At 43.7% G+C, this 12,001-nt stretch overlaps 1 long non-coding RNA gene across 1 annotated transcript in view; it reads right to left on the bottom strand.

Moving 5' to 3' along the window:
• The window catches only part of LOC126299134 (uncharacterized), a 98,286-nt gene that overhangs the window by 61,109 nt on the left and 25,176 nt on the right, over positions 1-12,001 (bottom strand). The window lies entirely within an intron of this gene.

Below are 12,001 nucleotides of genomic sequence, written 5' to 3'. Positions count from 1 at the left end.
AGAGAGTCCGAGAAAGCTTCCAGCTTATGACGAATTGGCTCGTGGCTCCACCTGGGCAGGCAAATAGTGAACTAATACTAAGTTGCCCTCAAGACCGCATGTGCCGCATGTATACTCTGCACAAATTTGCGAAGATCCAATACGACGAGTGTTTGCACTGGGAGTACTAATAGCAGTCGAACTACTACCACTCAAAACCTCCTGGGGTTTGGGGGTCGTCCACGGCCAGCTGACCTCTCTCTGGCTTACATGTGCTTCCGCAACTGCGGTCACGGGCCGCCTTTACAGCGGCAATTTCCTCCGTCAGCACTGCACAATGGCACGGTGAGCATGTGGGATGTATTTGACGAGCTGTAGACCATTTTGTGAGGTTTAACTGTCAGTGCAATATGGCGATCTGTACAAAAAAGTTTTGCTACTGAAAGTCTCGTCTGCAGAAAGAAAAAGGTAGACAGTGCTTCCACACCGACAGCATCAGTAATTTCGAGGTTAAATTCAGTAACAGCCAATCATAATGCTGGACTGATTCACAAGACATCTTTTGTGCTGGGACATAGGTGCCTCTACACAGCAGTGAGAACGTTTGTGTTTTGGAGATGTTTGTTGAAAGCAGGAGTTAAAGATTTCCAGGAAGGGTAACACGTGATGGACGGGGTGCCACATTAGGACCATTCAGCGTTATTCTGGGCTATTTTCGTAAACAGGTTCTGTTAGGACAAGAATTTCCATGCAGACAAAATGAGATATCATAAAAGCGACCGTTAACTATTTCTGTGACACTTTACAATTTCCGAGAGGTAGACTTGGCTCTTATTTACATCGCCATGTGATGTCAGTGTAACATTGAGGACCTTTTAGATATGCCTGCGATGGCGAATCACCATGAAAATATTTTGCAGTGATGTGTCAACCACACAGGGCAGGTAGATGCGTGCATGGCTACCTGCAGCATGCATATCCTGTTAGGATCACTAGAAACAATGCATCCTGTGCTATTCTGGGAAGAATTTGGACAGATTTCTATAGCACGACCTGAGATGTCAGTATAACATTAAGAACCTTTTAGCTGCATCTGCGAGGGTGAGCCGCCATGCAAACATCTCTCTCGGCGCTGGCCTCATAGCTATATGTCATTGTACCAGCCACGGTGGTTAGGTGACCACATGCGTGGCCAGACTTATAGACATGTGCGTCAGTATAACACTCAAAGAATACTAACTGTATACTCGAAAACAGACGTGACTTTCACCTGCTTGCTGTAGATGGCAGCAGCCTGAGAGCGATGGCTCATAACCCTGCATCCAGGTGCCCTGTAAATCGCCTGTGCAGTGTCGGTGGCGTTGGCGTGTGCACACGCTGTTACCTCTGATACATTGTGGTTGAAAATAGTGCGAAAGCACTTTTTACAGGCACTGAGTGTTTGTGCATAGCATTATTTTCGGCTGTTTAAGCATTGTGAGTGTGTTTGCAGAGCCTTTTACATGCACTATTTTTTTACAATTTACGAGTTGTTTGCATGTCTGTAATCAGTGTACTGCATTATTTCGATAATTTATAAGTAGTTTGCAGGTCTGTAGGCTATATAGCGTGATCTTCAGCACGTCACGGCGAGTGTTTTGTATCAGTGTAATAAATGAACTTTGTGAAATCCATCCCTAAATAAATGGTTCCATAATAAATAAAGTACAGTCCTTCCTCTCTCCAGTAGCCCAGCACAGGCTGAGTCCCTTTGCTGCCATCCCCCCCCCCCCCCCCCCCCACACACACACACAGACCGCCATCTTAGATTATGTCATGGTAGGGATGTTAGCACCCTCTGGTGGCACTACTGTGTACTACTTCAGTTTGACTCCATTACCTCATGGTGAACACACTTAATGGAGCTACTGACATAAATTGCTTAGATAAACACTGCATTCAAAGTAAAGACTTGGGTTCATCCTATCCATCAGCCCAGCACAGGCTGAGTCCTTTCCTGGCTATTCCAAGGAAGAGGTGGTGGTCAGATGAATTAGGTTAGTGGAGGTAACCCAAGTGACCTTTTTTCCCTGCTAAAATTTGAACTTCCTGCCATTTTCTGTGGTGGAGAGAGGCGAGTGGGGTGGAAGGGGGAGGGGTTAGGTGAGGGGGGATGGTTAGTGGGGGTAGCTCAATTGACCTATTTTCCCGCCAAGATTTGAACTTCCTACCATGATGTCATTGCGACGTTGCCATAACTATCGTTGCTGTCTTGGATCCACCATCTTGAATAAATGTAGAAACAATGGAGAGTGGGGCGACGGTCTCTTTGTCCCACTACTTCCTTCCTCATTCTAGAGTGTGTGGCAGACAGTGGTGGGTTCGCGTGTCACTGAGCAGAATACGAAAGAAGGGAGCAGGCCTTGTGGCTGACTCCTTACGTCTTAGCAACAGGAATGAGGTGCTACCCAATGTTGGTGATAACTCTGAGGCAGCACTGGATGCCTCTCCTGTTGGGCCAGCAGTCGATTTTCATGCCCAGTCCGGACAAGTACAGAGGGTAGGTATGCTTCTCATTGGGAGCTTCAATGTTAGGTGGGTGATGGAGCCCCTCAGAGAGACAGCAGGCAAATCGGGAAAGAATTCCAGTGTGCATTCGATATGTTTGCCGGCAGGTCTCATCTGCGATTTGGAGGAGGCCCTCCCTGGTTCTATCGAGCGCACTGGGTGCAACCGGCTGCACGTAGTGGCACGTGTCGGCACGAATGACGCCTACCGCTTGGGTTCTGAGGCCATATTCGGCTTCTTTCGGCGGCTGGCTGATTTGGTGAAGGCAACTACAGGGTGTTTCAAAAATGACCGGTATATTTGAAACGGCAATAAAAACTAAACGAGCAGCGATAGAAATACACCGTTTGTTGCAATATACTTGGGACAACAGTACATTTTCAGGCAGACAAACTTTCGAAATTACAGAAGTTACAATTGTCAACAACAGATGGCGCTGCGGTCTGGGAAACTCTATAGTACGATATTTTCCACATATCCACCATGCGTAGCAATAATATGGCGTAGTCTCTGAATGAAATTACCCGAAACCTTTGACAACGTGTCTGGCGGAAAGGCTTCACATGCAGATGAGATGTACTGCTTCAGTTGTTCAATTGTTTCTGGATTCTGGCGGTACACCTGGTCTTTCAAGTGTCCCCACAGAAAGAAGTCACAGGGGTTCATGTCTGGCGAATAGGGAGGCCAATGCACGCCGACTCCTGTATGTTTAGGATAGCCCAAAGCAATCACACGATCATTGAAATATTCACTCAGGAAATTAAAGACGTCGGCCGTGCGATGAGGCCGGGCACCATCTTGCATAAACCACGAGGTGTTCGCAGTGTCGTCCAATGCAGTTTGTACCGCCACAAATTCACGAAGAATGTCCAGATAGCGTGATTCAGTAATCGTTTCGAATCTGAAAAATGGGCCAATGATTCCTTTGGAAGAAATGGCGGCCCAGACCAGTACTTTTTGAGGATGCAGGGACAATGGGACTGCAACATGGGGCTTTTCGGTTCCCCATATGCGCCAGTTCTGTTTATTGACGAAGCCGTCCAGGTAAAAATAAACTTCGTCAGTAAACCAAATGCTGCCCACATGCATATCGCCATCATCAATCCTGTGCACTATATCGTTAGCGAATGTCTCTCATGCAGCAATGGTAGCGGCGCTGAGGGGTTGCCGCATTTGAATTTTGTATGGATAGAGGTGTAAACTGTGGCGCATGAGACGATACATGGACGTTGGCGTCATTTGGACCGCAGCTGCAACACGGCGAACGGAAACCCGAGGCCGCTGTTGGATCACCTGCTGCACTAGCTGCGCGTTGCCCTCTGTGGTTGCCGTACACGGTCGCCCTACCTTTCCAGCACGTTCATCCATCACGTTCCCAGTCCATTGAAATTTTTCAAACAGATCCTTTATCGTATCGCTTTTCGGTCCTTTGGTTACATTAAACCTCCGGTGAAAACTTCGTCTTGTTGCAACAACACTGTGTTCTAGGCGGTGGAATTCCACCACCAGGAAAATCCTCTGTTCTAAGGAATAAATCATGTTGTCCACAGCACACTTGCACATTGTGAACAGCACACGCTTACAACAGAAAGACGACGTACAGAATGGCGCACCCACAGACTGCGTTGTCTTCTATATCTTTCACATCACTTGCAGCGCCATCTGTTGTTGAAAATTGTAACTACTGTAATTTCGAAAGTTTGTCCTCCTGAAAATGTACTGTTGTCCCAAGCATATTGCAACAAACGGTGTATTTCTATCGCTGCTCGTTTAGTTTTTATTGCCGTTTCAAATATACCGGTCATTTTTGAAACACCCTGTAGCAGCGCATGTGGTGTGCAGACTAAGCCGTCTATTTGTAGCATCGTACCCGGGGTCGATCGTGGTCCTCTGGTTTGGAGCAGAGTGGAAGGTCTAAACCAGAGGCTAAGACGACTCTGCGACGGTAAAGGATGCAAATTTCTTCCACATCCGCTATCAGGTGCAGAATTGCAGGGTTCTCCTTAATAGGTCAGGCGTGCACTACACGCAGGAAGCGGCTACTAGGGTAGCGGAGTACGTGTGGGGCGCACATAGGGATTTTTTACGTAAGAGAACCCTTCCCTTGAGATCAAAGACGATTTGCCTGTTTAATCAGCCACAGTGGCCTCAGAGAAGCTTGGTCCTCGCAGATCAATGATTGAAAAGATTTTTAGTAAACCGCAGAAGCATCAAAGGAAAGGTCCCAGAATTGGTATCGCTTGATGAAGGTTATAATGCAAAGATAGTACTGATCGTAAAGATATGTTAGTCGCCAACGGTGGTGTCGTGTTTATTCCACTAACAAATTCGATAAAATCTAGAGAGACTATCACGGATTCCGAATGTGAATTAATCTGGGTGAAATTGAGTATCAAAGAATGGTCAAAAATGGTTATCGGACTACCTGGGTCAGAATCTGTAGTTGTAGAGCGCTTCAGACAGAACTTGCAGAATATCATTAGTAATTTTCCTGATTATGCCGTTTTAATAGGGGGTGACTTCAACTTGCGAGGCATAGACTGGGAGTGTTATGCCATCAAAACTGGTGCCAGAGGCAGGGATTCGTGTGGCATTGTTCTGGATGTCTTGTCCGCTCCGGAATCGAAAAAGCAGCTACAGTCGCTTAGTAACGGAAAGGCGTCAGGACCACATGAGATACCTATGAGATTCTATAAAGGTTATGCGATAGAACTTCCTCCCTTTCTAGCAGTAATTTGTCGTAGATATCTTGAGCAACGAAAGGTACCTAACGACTGGAAAACAGCGCAGGTCATTCCCGTTTTTAAGAAAGGCCGTAGGACAGATCCATACAACTATAGACGTATATCGTTGACGTCAATCTGTTGTAGAATTATGGAACATGTTTCATGCTCAAGAAGTATGACATTTTTGGAAAAATATCAATATGGACTTCACAAATAGAGATCCTGCGCAACTCAGCTCGCTCTGTTCCTCCATGAGATCCACAGCGCAGTGGACAACGGCGCTCAGGTTGATGTAGTGTTCCTTGATTTCAGTAAGGCATTTGACACCGTCCCGCATTGCCGTTCAATGAAAAAAATACGAGCTTACGGAGTATCGGAGCAGACTTGAAAATTGGATCCAAGACTTTCTTACAGACAGAGCTCAACACGTCGCTCTTAACGAAACAAAATCGACAGATGTGAAGGTAATATCAGGAGTACCACAGGGAAGTGTGATAGAAGCGTTGCTGTTTACAATATACATAAATGATCTAGTAGAAAGCGTCGGATGTCTTGAATGCTATTCGCAGATGATGCAGTTGTTTACACCAAAGTGGCAACGCCGGAAGATAGTAAGATCTGCAGAACGACCTGCAGAGAGTTGGTGAATAGTGCAGGCTCTGGTAGTTGACCCTAAATGTAAATAAATGTAACATATTGCGCATACACAGGAGAAGAAATCCGCTACTGTACTGCTACACTATTGACGACAAACAGCTAGAGACAGCGTCTGCCGTAAAATATCCAGGTATAACTATCCAGAGCGACCTTAAGTGGAATGGCCACATAAAACAGATTGTATGAGACGCAGATACCAGACTCAGATTCATCGGAAGATTCTTAAGGAAATGTAACTCATCCACGAAAGAAGTGGCTTATACGGCGCTTGTTCGCCAGATTCTTTAGTATTGTTCATCCCTCTGGGATCCCTATCAGGTTGGGCTGACAAAGGAGATAGAGAAGGTCCAACGAAGAGCGTCGCGTTTCGTCGAGAGGTCGTTTAGTTGGCGGTCGAGCATTACGGAGATGCTAAACAAACTCCACTGGTAGACGTTTCAAGAGAGGCGTTATGCATCACGAAGAGATTTGCTATTGAATGTTTGCGACAGCGCTTTTGAAGAGGAGTAGGGCAACATATTACTGCCCTCCACGTACATCTCGCGTATTGACCTCGTTGAGAAAATTCGAGAAATTAGACATAGGCTTACAGACGATCATCCTTCCCACGCACTACTCGCGAGTGGAACAAGTTTGGAGGGATCAGATAGTGGTACCGAAAATACCCTCCGCCACACACCATTAGGTGGCTTGCGGAGTGATGTAGATGTAGATGGAGGATCATCTAACAGATGCACTAAACTATTCAGGGTTATTGAATCTCGGAACACTTTTTTACGTTCACGTATTACCAAATTTCTGGAGATCTAAAATCTTCTCTAAAGGAACCAACATGGATTCTGCAAACAACGATCAAGTGAAACCTATCTCTCTCTGTTCGTTCACGAGATCCAGAAAGCGGCGAATACCGGCACTCAGGGTGTTGCAGCGTTCCTGGACTTCTGAAGTTAGATACACTTCCGCGCTGCAGCCTAGAGAACAGAATAGGGATGTAGTGAGTATTAGACAAGTTTGTAATTGGGTTAAACAGCGTCCAGCAATCAGAACATAGCATGTCATTCTTAAGAGAGAGAAAGAAATTTTCAGACGTAAAAGTACAGGGTGACAGTTATTGAACTATACGGAAAAAAAGTAAATTAGTTACAAACTACGGCGTGAACACACTTTATTCAACATGCAAACATCACTACAGACATTCGAATTTAGATTTACATGTTCGATATGCCTACCATCATTGGCGATGACGTAAAGACGAATAGCAAAATTCTGCATGACCCGCTGAAGTGTCAGAACATCGATGCTGTCGATGACCACCTGAATGGCTGTTTTCAGCTCAGCAACGGTTTTGGGGTTATTGCTGTACACCTTGTCTGTAATATAGCCCCACAATAAGATGTGTTCAGATCCGGAGGATATGGCGGCCAATCGAGGCCTACGACAGTGGCCTCTGGGTACTCCAGAACCAGAATGCGGTCCCCAAAGTGCTCCTCCAGGACATCAAACACTCTCCTGCTTCGATGGGGTCGAGCTCCGTCTTGCACGCTATGCATCTTGTCGAAATCAAGGTCACTTTGTATAACGGTGATGAAATCATCTTCCATAACCTTCACGTACCTTTCGGCAGTTATCGTGCCATCAAGGAATATCACACTGAATATACCCTGACTGGATATTGCACACCACACAGTCACCCGTTGAGGGTGAAGAGACTTGTCGACCGCGATATGCGGAATCTAAGTCTCCAGATGCGTCAATTTCGCTTATTGACGAAACCATCCAAATGTAAAAGGGCTTCGCCGCTAAACCAAACCATGCATAAGCATGCTAATTCGCATTATTTCCCGCGGCCAACCGTGCAGTTTGAACGTTCTAACGCAAACCGTTCTGAAGTTATGACGATTTTATTTCATATAGTTCAATAATTATCACCCTGTAACTTTGGACGTACTCCAAGCGAGTATTTTAGAAAATTTATTTTTATCATTATATCGAAATGACGTAGTGAATAGCGTCGTAAGCTTCATGAAGCTTTTTGAGGATGATGCCGTTGTCTACACAGAACTAATGACGCTAAAAAATTGAAGCGATATGCAGGAAAAATCTGTATACGAGTACGATCGCAATTTGGTGCCATGAATGGCGACTGATCGTCATCATAAACAAATGTCATGTTCTGTCTCTAAATAGCCACAATGACCCTTTAGTGTATGGTTACAGCATTGTAGAACAGTCACGGAAAGCAAAAATATCCGTTAATTATCTTGGAGTAAGCGTACGGAGTAATTTAAAGCGAAATGATCACCTAAAACTAATAGCAGGCAACACAGATGCCAGACAGATTCGATGGAAGGATGATCAGGAAGTGCGGACCTCCCAAGAAGGAAGCAGTTTGAAAACCCTCTTTCTGCCTACACTTTAATATTGCTCGTCAATCTGCGATTCATACCAGAGTAGATTGATAGAGTAAACAGAGACCATCCAAAGAAGGGCAAACCGTTTCGTCACGCGAAAGCGTCACGGAAACGCTCATCCAGCTCCAGTGGCAGGCAGTGAAACACAGGCGTTTCTTATCATGCTGTTGTTTAATGTTAACATTTCTAGAGAGTGCGTTCCTAGAAAAGACAATCAATACAAGAGTTACTTCAACGTGTGTCTCAAGAAAAGACGAACGTAAAATCAGGGCCATTAGAGCTTACAGGAAGGCTTCGTTCTTCCCACGGAACATTCGCGACTGGAATAGGAAAGACGGAAAGTAACAGTGGGACATAAGTAATATCCGTCACACACCATACGGTAGCATGCACGATGCAGATGTCGTTGCATGTCCGTAACTGATGAACGACGCCCTAAAATCGTGCACCGTAATACAGGATGGAATGTGTTGCTTCATAACAATTTTTTATGTCTTTAATACCATTATCAACGTTGAAATGCCTATTGCTTGTCCATTCAAGGTTCTACGGGGTAGTGAAACATGACAGCTTCAGTTCACGTCGTATATGAACGACAAAGAGTATAGTATCGTCGTTGTCTCTGGATTTTTGCAGTTGATTCACTAATCAATTAGGAAAATCTATCCGGTGAAAACTGCTGTAAAGTGCAATTAGATCTCGACAAAGTATCAGCCCAGCAGACTGCTCTCAAAGCAAAGAAATGCAGAGTTACCCACTTCGCGACATGTATAGCGTGATATCCGTTTACTACCAGATTAATGAGTTAAAAGTAGTAGGTAACGTCACCCAAATATTTATGTGAAACAATATACATAAGTATGAAGTGGAACAACAACGCAGACGCAGCAAATGAGAGGTTACGATGCAGTAGGAGGATATGGAGAAACGCAAGTTCGTCTCCAAAAGAGATTTCATACAAAAAATTGCACGGCCAATACTTCAGTACCGCTCCAGTATCTAGGACCAATATTAAGTTGGACTAACATGGGAAGCCTATAAAAAGAAGGGTAGTCCGAATCGTGTAAGACTTATTTCACTGGCGTGAAAATGTGGCAGAAATGTTGAAAAAGTATTAATTGGCAATCACTCGAAGAAAGACGCCATACATATCGCGAGAACATCCGTAGAAAACTTTCAACACCGTATTTTAGAGCAGAAATTGCGAATATTCTCCCGCCTCCTACACATCTATCTCGCAGAGATGATGCAGATTAAATCAGATGACAGTCCACATAGAGATGTACAAGCAGTCGCTTTATCACGTTACATACATCACTCGAATGAAAGATAAAATTAATATATTCCGTAAAATGGCGAGAATTTAAATAATGAGGTGAATGGAAAAGAAACTTCTATAAAAGTTCTACGCTGTCGTTTCTGACGACGAATGCGAGGATTATACAAAGATTTGTTTGTCCAGATTAGTAGTGAACCGATCTAACAGAGAAAGCATGAATTTCAACGTTGGTGACTGTCAGTTAATGTTTTGTTTACTGTATGACAATAATTGGATGTGGAGCTGAATTTGTATACTTCGAACTGCAGCTGTGAGTACCAATCCAACTATGTTTTTTAATTGAAGTACCGGTACCTAGCAAGCAAATTTGCAATACCTTTCGTTTGATCTTTCTACATCATTTCGTTAATCACAAGTTCCGTTGTAAAGTATGCTCTAATATGACTTGTGTTTCAGCTAACTGAAAAAGGAAGAGTTATGTTTTCGGAATTTGTGGGGTGAATAGAAACCATAGCCGTCAGTGTTTCTTCAGAAGTAGACCAAAAATTTGACACAAAATGACGAATCACTTTTCACTGTTCTCAGCTCAAGAGATCACGTTGTGGTTTAAGTATATGGAAGAGTAAACAGTCATATACAAATGAAATGATCGTAGGGCATTGTTGGTCGGAAGGTCCCTGTCGGGTTCGGCCGCCAAGCTCGTCTTACTTCAGGCGGTGCCACATTGGGCAACATGCGGCCGCTGACGAGGATGAAATGATGATGAGGACAACACAACACGCAGTCCCTGAGCGGAGAAAATCTCCAACCCGGCCGGGAATCGAACCCCGGCCCAGCGTATGGGTAGCAAGCACGTTACCACCCAGCTAAACAGGTGGACAGCAGTCATATAGATTGTATGTATGTAAAATCTGTTGTTTAGAAGGCACAGGTTGTGATAGCGTTTATTTGAAAAATCAAGGGCGATTAAATAAGTTTATTTTAACAGATCAGGAGTCAAGTTGTTCGAAGACTCTCCTTTGCTTGTGGGGCTGCCTGCGACTTTTAGATTCAAAGATGTCAGTTGCTTAATATATTAACAGGCAAATCAAGATCGTTAGTTTAATGTAACAATAACGTAATTAGAGATATAACAGTTGTAACTTCCTGGCAGATTAAAACTGTGTCCCGGACCGAGATTCCAACTCGGGACCTTTGCCTGGAAACGTTTCCCAGGCTGTGGCTAAGCCATGTCTCCGCAATAGCCTTTCTTTCAGGAGTACTAGATCTGCTAGGTTCGCAGGAGAGCTTCTGTTAACTTTGGAAGGTAGGAGACGAGGTACTGGCAGATGTAAAGCTGTGAGGAGGGGGCGTGAGTCGTGCTTGGGTAGCTCAGTTGGTAGAGCACTTTCCCACGAAAGGCAAAGGTCCCGAGTTCAAGTTTCGGTCCGGCACACAGTTTTAATCTGCCAGGAAGTTTCATATCAACGCACTCCGCTGCAGAGTGAAAATCTCATTCTAGATAACAGTTGTAATTAGACGGTACAAAAGTAAAAATTACCAAAATACCATAATATTACAGGCAACACACTGTTTATTTGGAAAAAAAGAATTTAAAAAATCACAATGCATGCAAATATTATTAATTTTGTACTGGATAAAATTTTTTGAACCACATAAATTTTGTTACTTATCGTTCTAGAAACAAAATAGATTTTGACATGTCCCTATTCACCCGAAGCACCAATAAGCAGAAACAATAAAAAGATGAACATCGCTGTTTCCATTCACCCCTCTCTTCGAGGTGAATATAGAAACGAATTTTTATTTTTTTATATTATAAAATCTTGAGGTAGGTCCTAAAACTAATTATAAGTTAGAAGTTGGACACAAAAATCATAATCCCATTTAATTTTGATGTTCATTTTTCTTTTTAAAACTACTCAGCGCCTAGAACTGCTCGGCCACACCGGCCGCCTGTGAGATGATGCCGAAGCGATAAATTGTCACCAGCACCTCACAAAACAACGTACCTCCTACTGAAAGTGAGCCTAGTAAGAAACCTTAAAATAAAATTAAATGATATAACGATTAGAAGATGCGCAGTAACGAAATATCTATGGGTATTTCTGGACGAACGTCGTAACTTTGCACATCATATAGAGGGGTTCGATGAGGGCGGGTCCAGTAGCAGAAACAACCATCCACAAATTAAATTCACCAAAATAAATGAGCAGAGAACAGATTCTGTAAGACTTGTAGAAATGCTAGTAGTAGGGTAACTCGTTAAGGGTTTTATTTTATGTTTGTAGTAGTACAAGTACAGTATTATTTTAAAAAATGAAATACAGGAATAAATAGTTTATATAAATTTAATACTATCGAAGAAAATGCTTCTGTATGGCTTTTCTTGCTTTTCAGAT

Source organism: Schistocerca gregaria, chromosome X (assembly GCF_023897955.1).
Source record: "Schistocerca gregaria isolate iqSchGreg1 chromosome X, iqSchGreg1.2, whole genome shotgun sequence".
Lineage (NCBI taxonomy): Eukaryota > Metazoa > Arthropoda > Insecta > Orthoptera > Acrididae > Schistocerca > Schistocerca gregaria.
Note: the sequence above shows the minus strand (reverse complement) of the source record. Positions and strands in the feature narration are given on the sequence as shown.